At 44.4% G+C, this 12,403-nt stretch overlaps 1 pseudogene; it reads left to right on the top strand.

The window, feature by feature from the left end:
• The first annotated feature begins 1,546 nt into the window (after positions 1-1,546).
• LOC121434975 lies at positions 1,547-1,910 on the top strand (annotated as a pseudogene).
• The last annotated feature ends 10,493 nt before the right edge of the window (positions 1,911-12,403 follow it).

The raw sequence follows: 12,403 nt of genomic DNA, 5'->3' as shown, positions 1-12,403 counted from the left end.
CAGAGAAAGAACAACCAAGGAGGAAAATCAAGTCTTCCTCCAAGCGCAATGAAACCATGAAAGTTGTCAGACAGACAAGAATGCTCAACTTTTTCCCAGCGCCCTGCATTCGTTTCTGCCGCTCCATGTTCCAGTGGGTGATTAGGGAAAGCTTTTTTAAAAGCTCACTTCAGAATGATCTTAATTGGTGCAAGGTTGAGCCCTTTTTAGGAGGGGAGGGAAAAGGTTGAATAGCCTTTTCAAGTCACATGAAAGTTTCGAGGATGAATGTACGATAATTAGATTAATAAGTAGCTTAATTTATCGCAGCTGAGGATTTCAACAGCCACACATCAGAGCAACAATAAAAGATTACTGTGATTCTGGTTTGCTAAAAAAAAAAAAAAAATTATACTGAAACTTGATTAACCTTAAACACAAAGTGCCTTTCTTCCTTCTTCTAAAGTGTCTGATTCAGGGAGGGTGTGTGCAGAACCAGAGCGGAAAGAGGGCTTGGAACGACCCAAAAGTCGTACTTTACTCTCCTGCATTTCCCAGGAAGGAAGTGAGCAGTGTTTGGGGTGGTTTGAACCAAAACTTTTCCCTTTCTGTCCCTTATCTTTAAAGGATGCGTTGGCTCTCAGCCAGAACTTATTAAACTGTTCACCCGCCATTTAGGGAAGTTTGTTTCTGATGCACATTGCCTCTCTGGAGACCGTCAGGTGCTGTCAGCTGCATCAGGCTGCGGCACAGGAGGAATACCAAGCCATCCCTGGACCTCTCTGAGTCTCTGTCCTGTCATAGGTCACGGTGGAGAACTTACCAGGGTGAGAGCACCTCAGGCACAAGTAGAAAAGAAAGCTGCTATAGCATGGCAAGGAGACCTCGGCTTGGGGTCCCATTAGCACAGTATCCTTAGGGCTAAAAGGCATGAATTTAGGTGTGTGCCTCCAAATATCACAAGTTGCCTAACGGGGTGGATGCGGGTGAGAAGGATTCATGCATGAAACACACAAAATCGAGACAGCAGTGTGACAGCAAGAGCAGCTGACCCAGAAAAACTAAGAAAGACCAGGTACAAGGTGCATATCTCTAACCCCAGCGCCTGAGAGGCTGAGGCCTAGCCTGATCTACATAGTGAGCTACAGGCTGGCCAGGGCTATATAATAAGACCCTGTCTCAAAAAACAAACAAACAGAAGAGTTAAGAAATTGGATGGAGGACTAGAGAGATGGCATGGTGGTTAAGAGCACCTACTGCTCTTCCAGGGGACCTAAGTTCAATTCCCAGCACCCACAACAGGCCTGCCTATAACTCCAGCTCCAGATCTGATGCCCTCTTCTGGCCTTCAAAAGCACCCATACACATGTGGCAGACACACAAAAGAGACTGGATGGAAACTTGAACTCAAAAACTACACGAATTCAAATTATTGTCCATTTGAAGTCTTTCTCTCCTCTCTGTCACAAATACTTGAAAATATTTCCAATTACAAACTGGGCTCTGGATCTTTGCGAAGAGCCCCACCAAGCTCATGCTGCTCCCGGGTATCTTTAGGACTCCACACATGGCCAAAGACATCAAGACTGAAACCAAGAAAAGACCGCCCTTTTGACAGCTGCTTCCCAAACCAGAACCAGACCAGAAACTTGGCCCAGCACTGTCTGGACTGCAGCCACCATGAGATGTCGTGACCACAGTGGGGATGTCTGTGTGTGTGAGTGGGACCAAGCATGAACAAGCCCCTCTGGCCCATATCCTGGGGCTCAGCCTGGGATGACCACCAGGCAGAAGGCTCATTTCCTGGGAAGAAAAGGGACTTGGCTCTGTTCTCTCTGGACAGTAAAGGGGGACCTGGAACCATGATGTCCCTTCCTTCTCTGGGGCCCAGAATCATGATGAAACTACTAAAAAAAATCGCTGGAAAATGAGTTGTTTTATTTTTTTTTTTAAAAAAAATGGGGATCTACTGCTTCATCTAAGTGATAAGATCAAATTTCATTAGCTAAACTTAAACTTCCTGACACTGTCCAGCTCCATGTTAATCTGTAAGGACTGCCTCATTGGCATCACTGTTATTCTGGCAATGGACGAGCCTGGAGTGGGCGTGTGGTACCTGCCAGCACTCAGGAGTCCTCATATTTGTGAGGTTAGAATTTCCAGCCCAGCAGAAGATCCTCAATTGAAAACACAACCTCCAACAGAAAGGAAAATACAAAGCAGAAAGACTAGGCAGCCTTCCTTGGTGAGACCATTGTGTGTTCAGCGCTAATCTCCAAAACTTGCATCTAAGAGCTCGGCGAGAGACACAGGTGTGGTCTTGCGCACCAAGAAGTGGCCCACAGACCAACCAGATTCTCAGGCTAACCCATCGGGGCTTGTGCACACTCCCAGAGCCAGCTCAGCTACCCGCACTAGCAGTGGGTGCAGATCCATGTATGCTGTCAGACAATTCCTCTCTGGGAGACCTTCCCTTCTGCTGGCATGAAAGAGAGCTTTAAATATCTCTTTAATCATCTAATGGAAAATGGCATCCAATCATGGGTTGCTTTCTCTATGGTAAGATATCAGACCTTGAAGGTGTCAATTGGATGGATGATAGACTCAGAAGGAACTCAAAAGCCTGAGGCACTGTTTAGCCAGCACCCACTCCTGAAAGTGCAGACCTCATCTGAAACGGGCATCTCATTACTGGCTAACATTATTTACCTAGGAGGAGATATGACCTCTAATTTGCCTTTAAATGATTAATTTGGTGTTTGAATAAGTGCCTTTGACTTAATAATGTTTTCTTCAAGCAATTCACTTATGTCAATAAACTCTCTGTTTAACCTTCTTTAAGGAAACATTTCCTCTGCTCCGAGATAATTATGAGCTATCGCATAAATAGATACAAGAAGATGAACTAAAATTAGGGACTTCCCAGGACAGTAGAAGTGGCTTCCACAGAGGAGTGGGAACTATCGGTATATCAACCATACTCTGGCCTCCCATGAGTCCCCTTCCTGTCACAGCTTCTGGTGGAGGACCTGCCTGCGTGAGACATCCCAGACAGAGTACAGTCCGTTCATTTTCTCTCAGTTGCTGGATTTTATGGTTTTGGTTAAAAAACAAGTATAAGTCAAGATGGAAATGATGTTTTGTTTAGTGGGAAATTAAGTTATGAATGAAAACAGACATAATGATTGATAGTAATACAAAATAATATCAAAGTGTCAGAAAGGATAGTTTTATCTTTTTGTTTTGGGCTTTTTTTTTTTTGGTTATTGTTGTTGGGGGAGTTTCAAGAAGGGTTTCTCTGCATATATTTGAAATCTGTCCTGGAACTCATTCTGTAGACCAGGCTGGCTTCGAACTCAAAGAGATTTGCCGGCTTCTGCCTCCTGAGTGCTGGGATGCTGGCATGCGCCAACACCACCCGGCTACTTTTATTCTCTAAAGGAAATACAATGGTTTGTGTATAAGTCAGTTGCTATTTTTCAGATAATCTGTTGTGTCTCCGTGTTCTATGGAGCAGAATGGATCTAGCCGTTGTGGTTCTAGGCACTGGTAGCGTTGAAACCGGCAGGTTTTGTTGAACTTCAGCACCTGGAAAACTTCCAGGCTGACAACTGCCTCATCGCCAGCACCAATGTTGTTTTAAAGGTAGAATCTTCCCTAATGGGAGTGAGAGTGACCACACTACTCTCTCAGGAGTCCCTCCTCATTCCTGTCCATCATCACAGGCTTCAGCCCGAGGGCACACAGCCAATGAAAACACAGCCAAGCCAGCTGTGGGCATAAGATCCAGTCCCCACCGATGTTTCACTCTGTGGACTCTTTTGGGAGGCCTGACACCCAGTTCTTAAATAAATCACACACAGTGACTTATTCTTAATTATAAATGCCCAGCCTTAGCTTGGCTTGTTTTTAGCCAGCTTTTCCTAAATTATCCCAACTACCTTTTGCCTCTGGGCTTCTGTCTTTCTCTATTTCTGTATACCTTTCTTTACTTCTTTCTCCGTGGCTTGCTCTGTGGCTGGGCGCCTGACAGCAGATGTCTTTCTCTCCTTGTTCTCTCTTGCACCTAGGTCTCATTCTACTTACCCTCTCTGCCTGCCAGCCCCACCTATCCTTGCTCCTGCCTCGCTATTGGCCTTCAGCTCTTTATTAGGACCATCAGGTGTTTTAGACAGGCAGAGTAACACAGCTTCTCAGAGTTAAACAAAAGCAGCGCAAACGAACATCACACACCTGAAAATAGTAGTCCCCAACAAATGGCAATCATTTATTCCCTCAACGGGAAAAGAGCTTAGTCTGAGGACCTTCCTCAGTGGACAGCAGTTGCCTAGTGGGATTAACACCCTGGGCTTGATTAGAAGTGATCAGAAAAGTAAGTCAGGTGTGCTAAGGGCACACACCTGTAAGACCAACAGTCAGAAAACTGAAGCAGGAGAATTGCCTTGAGTTTGAGGTCAGTCTGAGCTACATAGTGAGTTCCAGACCAGTTTGGGATACAGTATCAGCTCCTTTCAGGAATGGATGGATGGATGGATGGATGGATGGTGGATGGATGGATAAATAAATAAAATGTTTAGTTTAGTATACTGAAAGTAGATGTAAAAAAAGTCACACTTTTTTTTACCACATATATCAATTAAAGCTGTTCTTTTCAGCTTCAGGGCCTCACACATGGTAGTAACTGTAGCACACTTAGCTACACCCTAACCTATGCTTTATTTCTGTTTTCGATATAGTCTCACTGACTACCATAGGCTAACTTCTGTCTGTCTGTCTATCCATCTATCATCTACCCATCCATCATATCTCTCTCTCTCTCTCTCTCTCTCTCTCTCTCTCTCTCTCTCTCTCTGTCAGTAGTTCTTGCTTGTTTTGTTTTATCTACTCTGTGTACAATGTCCCTCTGACTGAGAAGTTTTGAAAGTCCTTCAGGGGCTCTCATGGTCTCCTGAATTAAGTTCAGGCTCTCACCTGGCAGTCGCCCCTCCACAGGCTTTCCAGCCTCTGCTTCCTGCATGGCTCTTCTGCTCTTTCTCCTCAGCTCTCAAATCATAGCAGTTACACCTGGGTCCATCCCTGTTCTCTCTTGGCCAGTATAAGCCATATCCACCATGCTAGCTTTGAAAGGGGGGTGGAAGTCTTATTATAAAGGGGGTTGTAGGGCTCAGGAATAAAGAGGACTGGTTGGAGGCCATGCTAGGCCACTCTGGGGTCCACCTGCTATTACATCCCTCTGGCTTTCCCACAAAGCACTTCTCACAGACCATCGCTGTGCATTCCATCCCATTAGAGGACAGTCCTCCTAGTGTACTGCAGTCTCGTGTGCACAGAAATAATGCGTTTGTTCCACTGCTTCACCTGGAATAGCCCAGTGCCTGACATTTAGCACCCAAATGCTGAGTGAATCAGTAAACATTTCTGAATCCACGTTCTCCTCTATTAATTGTGATTAATAATACGGCACAGGGTTGTTGTTCAAAAAATATTAGCAGCCATGTTCAGGGAGTCCGGTTTGATCACACACTCCATCATCCAGCTGGCCTTGGTGAGCTCCCATTAGATCAGCTCCACCGTCACAGTGGGTGGGTGCACCCCTCGCGGACCTAACTTCCTTGCTCATGTTCTCCCTCCTTCTGCTCCTCATTTGGACCTTAGGAGCTCAGTCCAGTGCTCCAGTGTGGGTCTCTGTCTTTAGCTTCCTCCATCGCCAGATGAAGTTTCTCTGGTGATATGCAAGATATTCATCAGTATGGCTATAGGATAGGGCCATTTCAGGCTCCCTCTCCCTGACTGAGAAGCCAAGGACAATGGCAGTGGGTTTTGATCCTACTACATGTAATGACTTTGTGGGAGCCTAGTCTGTTTAGATGCTCACCTTCCTAGTCCTGGATGGAAGGGGAGGACCTTGGACTTCCCACAGGGCAGGGAACCCCGACTGCTCTTTGGACTAGAGAGGGAGGGGAAGGGGGATAAGGGGAGTGGGAGGGAAATGGGAGGAGGGAGGAGGTGGAAATTTTTAATTAAATAATAAAAATAAATAAATAAAAATATGAGCAAATAAAGGGAAGTCTGGTGCATGGTATAGAGCAGACAGACAGGAAATGAGATTGTATGCCTTCGCCGCACAGACTTCAGAGTTAGATATGCCTGGGTAGATCTGTTCCTTAGAGAACTGGACAATTGATCTTTTCTTCCTCTATAAAGCGATAGGATGAAATCTGTGTATAACATTTGACCACCAGTGTGCTTACCACGGTGTATACTACCACATCAAGGATGCAACAATGTTATCTTTTGATATCCACCATTTATTTGACCACTGTCAAGTTTTCATCAACAGTATGTAATGTGCCAGGCCATGATCTCTATATAGGAAACATAGTGGGGGCATGAGTCAGAGAAGCAGATAGGGCATGCTTCATGGACTCTATGGCCTGCTGAACTAGGTCATGGAGTGCATAGGCATCCAGACAGACAGACAGACAAGTGCTAACTGTGAGTCCCTGCTCAGAGAAGGGCAGAGGAGCCACAGGAACAGAGAATTATCTGAGTAGCTTTTCTCCAGCTCAAATGCCAATGGTACCCGAAATCCCTAAGGATTCCCATTTCTTCCCAATTTTGTGGTCTTTCGCCTTCATTTAAACCCTATTGTATTTGTCTTGTTCTGAAATAAAAGTAAATATTGACCACTTTTATTAATTTGGTGAAGCCTGTATCCGAACACTAGTTCTTTGCTCCAGTAACTTCCCAAAGGTAGGAGCTGCATCTTACCTGCCTACGCTGTGCCCACAGCGTCTGGCGGAGTTCCAGGCTCAACTAAGAACGGATGTGTAATAGAAGGAAGTTTTGCTGTTCTTTGATGTCTCAAAAATATTTATCCTACTTTAAATAAGCTTCTCCAGGCTCCTTGTTGGGCTTTAGTTAGCCAACTTTCTAAGTCTATTCCTTCTGCATATGATAGATGGTGGATAGATTTGAGACAGGTTATAAGAATCACAGTTTTGATCCTCAGAAAGTCTACTACCCTGTGAGAAGAGGAGCTCTTCCAGGTTGTAACTTCCAGGCCAACACCTGACAACCCTCTGTTCTTTGTAGCTTTGGGAAGCACCTTCCCAATACAAATTCTCGCCATTGCTTAGGCTATTCCCATGGCTCTGTCTGAAAGAACAATTGCTACTCACTGCAACATAAAACCACCGTGGGGGCCCTTTCCAGCAGGATAAGTGCATTGCTCTAAGGAAACCTATCAGTCATGCCCAGTGAAAGATAAACAGTGCAGCGGTCAGAGACTTGGTCTACCTATTAAGAGTGTGTACTGCTCTTGCAGAGGGTGTGAGTTTAGGTTCCCAGCACCCATACTGGGCAGCTCACAACCACCTATGGCTCCAGTTCCGGAGGATTCCGTAAGAAAAGTACTCAGCTCACAAAACAAGCAAATCCAAAGATAGGGGTGTCTGACTTGAAAGTTGTCTAATGTCTCAGTGACTTCTAACGACAATATTCTTTCCACCTGTCTAACCACTGTCTCCCTAAAGCTGGCTCTATCCCTGCTTCCAGGATGGCGGATGGCAGCTTCTGTAGCCCTGCATTTTCCTTTGACTATCTGAGCATGTTCCAGCATCCTAATTACTGTTGGTTCTATCCCTACCAACAAGAGAATAGAATATAATGATTTGGGGCTAGGCCTTGGGCTACATCATCTATTGTATCCTAGAATAAGACTCAGTGGGGTGAACTTCCACAAAATTGTACAGTTTCCACCGAAAGAAACTGGACCCCATTGGAAAGAAGGAGCAGAGAGCAGATGCTGATACACAGGGTCCAGTCAGTGTCAGTCTGTCAAGCCTGTGTGCTCAGGGGTAGACCCCTCAGTCACACCAGGAGTGTGATGTCTTCCATCTCTCCCAAGACAAACAGTAACTGGGGGTGGGGGGACCCATATAGTGGTATAATAAGTAAAGCTTGCCTAGAGATCAAAGGACAAAGCAGTCACACTTGTCAGCCATACAGGCCAGGCAGTGGTGGCACACACCTTTAATCCCAGGACAAGAAGCAGGGCAAACTGATCTCTGTAAATTCAAGGCCACCCTGGGCTACATAAAATCAATCCAGAAACAGATCCAGTTGGTGGTAGGTCACACCTTTAATCCCAGTGTTTGTGAGTCACACACCTTTAACCCCAGCACTAGAGGGGTGGAGACAGGAGCGATATGGCTGGGTGGAGAGAGGAATATAAACGGAAAGAGACAGGAACTCAGTGGCTGTGGAGTCTGAGGATTTGTGGAGACAGGATCTTGCCCTTTCGGTCTGAAGATTTGGTAGAGGTAAAATGTCTCTCTAGTGGTTGGCTGGTTTGTTTTTCTGATCTTCAGGTTGAACCCCATTATCTGTCTCTGGGTTTTATTATTCATCCAACAAACCCACAGCATCTGAGAATTAGTCCTGATTTCTTCTACTCAGGGCAAAGCGTTATAGGAGTCAGTGTGTTAAATCTGTACTTGAAGAATTGTGCTCTAGAACTTTCTACCACTATGGAGTGGTGAGATCAACTTATAACATGTGCTCTTGTAAATGTTCCATCTCCCACGATCAATGTAGAGCTCTTCTTTCACGTATGATGAAATCACACAAAAGGACTTTACCCAGAAGCCTTTGCAAGTGAAGTCTGCTAGCATCCACTGGATCTTCCATGTTTCCATTTTTCCTCCTCTTGTCCATTTTTCAACCCTTGTACTGGTTAAATGTTTGTCAACTTGACATAAGCTAGGATCATCTGGGAAGAGGAACCTCTATTGAGAAACTGTATCCATCATTTTAGCCTGGAAGCAAATCTCTATTGGGTGTTTTCTTGACAAATGATTGATGTGGGAGGGTCCAGCCCATTGTGGGAGACACCTGCCCGGGGTTGGGGGTCCTGAGTTGTATGAGAAAGCAGGCTGAGCAAGCAGCGATGAACAAGCCAGTAAGAGGCACTCCTCCATGGCCTCTGCTTGAGTTTGAGGTTGAACACCGACCCGAATTCTTCCATGGTGGACTGTAAGCTGTAAGAAAGGGGCAACCCTTTCCTCTCCAGTTGCTTTTGGTCATGATGTTTACCATGAACCAGCAATAGAAAATCAACAAAGACACATCTCTGCACCTCCCAATGTTGTTTGAATGTGTGATATCCCGCAGAGTTCAAGTGGAATTCATTTAGAAGGTTGTGGAATCTGAAGGAGATGGGGCCTCCCTAAAGAAAGTGAGTTACCTGGGGAAGGACTTGAGGCTTTATAGTCCAGTCCCATTTCCTGTCCTCTCTTTGTGTCCTGACAGCAGACACTGTGACCATCCATGTCAGCTGCTGCCTTCTCTGTCATGATGGACAGTATCCTTTCTAACTGAGCGGCAGAGTAAACCTTCCCTCAGTCTGCTTCTAGGCAGATATTTGATCACAGCAATAAGGAAAGCAGCTCATAAAACACTACCGTCTCTCTCTCTCTGCATGTCTCTCTCTGGCTCTGTCTCTCTATCTCTCAGTGTCTCTGTCTCTGCCTGCCTCTCTCTCTCTCTCTGTCTCTCTCTCACACACACACACAAACACACATTTCCATCTTTCTTTTTCTGGTTTCTCTATTTTCTCTCATTCTTTATTCCCCAGTGGAATTTTTTTTTATGTTTTGAGTATAGTACATTGAGCTTAATGATATAAGGTAGACACATCTTTTAAGACAGAGTCATATGTGTGTGTTGTGTGTTTGCGTGTATGTGTGTGTGTGGGGGGGGTTCTGACTGTCAAGGAACTCACTATGTAGACCAGGCTGGCATTAAACTCAGAGATCCACCTTTCTTAGCCTCAGTAATGCTGGGATTAAAGGCGTGCACCACCATACCTGGCCTCAGTAAAATTATTTCTATTCTTTTGTTTTCTCCCTATTTTTCTCTTGCGTTTTTTATTCTTTCTCCCTCTAAATGGATCCCTGTAGGTGGATTCATTTAACAGGAGGATATTCAGCATTTCTCTTCATTTGTGTATGGAAACAGTGTAAAACTCATCCAATTGATGCAGGTCCACCGTGAGGATGCTGCTCTAACTTGTGGCCTCTAACCTCTATCAGGTGATGGAATCTCCATGTCTGATAGGAAGCGTTTGGTTTACTAAAATGTTCTGTACTGTCCAGGAAAGAAACTCCAGTCTGCTTGCTGGGAAGCTCTGAGAACTAATTCTTATCTCCCTAATCCTCACACCACCCTTGAGAGCCAAGAAGGCGGCTTAGTTTCCTGGGCCCCATTTCTGAGTTCTGAAGAACCAATAAGTATGGCTCTTACCGTGCGATAGGATGGCCAAACCTTTAAGCCTATTGTTGTCTTTAGTTCAGGCTCATTTTCTCAATGCTGGCATTTCCTCAGAGTAGCATGAAATCTCTTTCCAAATACCTTTATCCATTAAGTAATAGTATCATGGACAAGAGTAGTTACAAGCAAGAGACAATGACATTAAACTCAGATAAGATGCAGTAATTTGTTTATAAAATAAGTGCTCTGTGCTCTGGGGGTGTCTCAGCTGAAGGTAGGGCTCAAATAAGGGAAGCTCACTGAGTATCCCCCAAGGACAGACAGACACAACCTATCAAAAGGAAAAGGGTTTGATTTAAAGGTTTTTGGGTTTTTTCTTGTTGTTGGTTGGTTTGGTTTTGTTTGTTTGGGTTTTTTTTTTTTCAAGACAGGTTTCTCTGTATAATGTAATAGTCCTGCTGTCCTGAAATTTGCTCTGTAGACCAGGCTGGCCTCGAACTCACAGAGATCAGCCTGCCTCTGCCTCCTGAATGCTGGGATTAAAGGCTTGTGCCACCACTGCCCAGAAAATATCTCTTTTGTTTCCTTGTTGTTTTTTTTTTTCTTTTTTTCAAGACAGGGAATTTAAAATGTTAAAACAGCTACATATAGTTATCAAATTCCATCATTTGAGGAATAATACAACATTCTTGAGACAGATATAATGTGAATCTTGATTGCTGTTTTCTAAGTAGATACATGATCACTAGTAACGAGGGAAAATATCTGACTAGTCAGTGGCAGCTCACACCTTTAATCCCAGCACTCAGGCTGCACACGGGTCAGAGGAATCTCTGTGAGTTTGAGGGCAGCCTGGTCGCAGAGCTAGTTCCAGGACAGCCAGTGCTACATGGAGAAACCCTATCTTCAAAAAACAAACAAACAGAATATGTCCCCCAAGAGAGGTGATTCAGTATCTAGCACCTGGTTATGAAAAGTGACAGCTCAGTGGTGTTCCCTGGTGCTCCTCTCTCTAAGTTCTAGGGTTTGTTCTCGCCATGCCAGACAAATATGCTGTTTCCTGGCAGCAGAGGGCTTCGATAGGCTGCCGGTCACATTTCTTCAGGGACTCTTGCGGTTCTTGAGTTATGGTTTATGGACACTTATTCCAGAGCAAGGTGCACTGCTGGTATTCAGTCTACACACATTTGCCAAACATTTGTCATTTGTCAAGTGTGTGTGTGTGTGTGTGTGTGTGTGTGTGTGTGTGTGTGTGTGCAATTGAGGTCAAATGAATAAATGCTTAAAAAGAGAGGGGAGCAAAGAATGAAAAGAAAAATGGGAGAAGTAAGTTTAGGGAGGAAATAACTTAGGTCCACCTTGTGCTTGAGATCCTGTGGTTCTTCCAGTCTGGAAGGTTGGACTCTTCCTTGGACACTCAAAAAAGAGGGTAATAGAATTGTCCTTGAAACTGTGAGGACTTAGAGCTGTGATGAGCTTGAATGTAAGAAGCAAACTGGATCAGGGTGTAGAGACAGAGCACCACCACTTCAAGGGTGGAAAGAAAACCAAGTAGTACAGAGATGTCAAGAGAAGCCCACTAGGGTAGAGCGGAGTAGAGCACAGCGACAGTGTGGTCATGAAAAACTTGATATTTTAATACTTTATTTACATCTTTATATTTTATATTTATATTACATTTTAAATAATTACATATTTCTTTGGAAATATGGAAAACATTAGCTAAAAACATATATTTTTAAAGGGCTAGGCATAGTAACACCTATAATCCTAGCACTGAGAAGTTGAGCTAGAAGGATCATGAGATCAAGGCCAGTCTGGACTACACAGTGACCCCTATCTAAAGAAAACAAAAGAAAAAGAAAGAGGACTCGATGATAGAGCAGTTGCCTAGGTTTCTCAAGACCTTGACCTTGGGTATGATCCCTAGTAACATACACATACATACACATTAGATGATAGACGTTTTCTTGTTGTAGAAGGAGCAGGCTGCGTCCCAGTCACCCTACTAGCTTACACCTGAAATAATCACATAGAAACTGTATTCATTCAAATACTGCCTGGCCCATTATCTCCAGCCACTTACTGGCTAACTCTCACATATTATTTAACCCATCTCCATTAATGTGTATCACCACTTGACTGTGGCTTA

The sequence above is a fragment of the Microtus oregoni genome, unplaced genomic scaffold (genome assembly GCF_018167655.1).
Source record: "Microtus oregoni isolate MIOR12 unplaced genomic scaffold, Mior012 000045F_ref0000178, whole genome shotgun sequence".
NCBI lineage: Eukaryota > Metazoa > Chordata > Mammalia > Rodentia > Cricetidae > Microtus > Microtus oregoni.
Note: the sequence above shows the minus strand (reverse complement) of the source record. Positions and strands in the feature narration are given on the sequence as shown.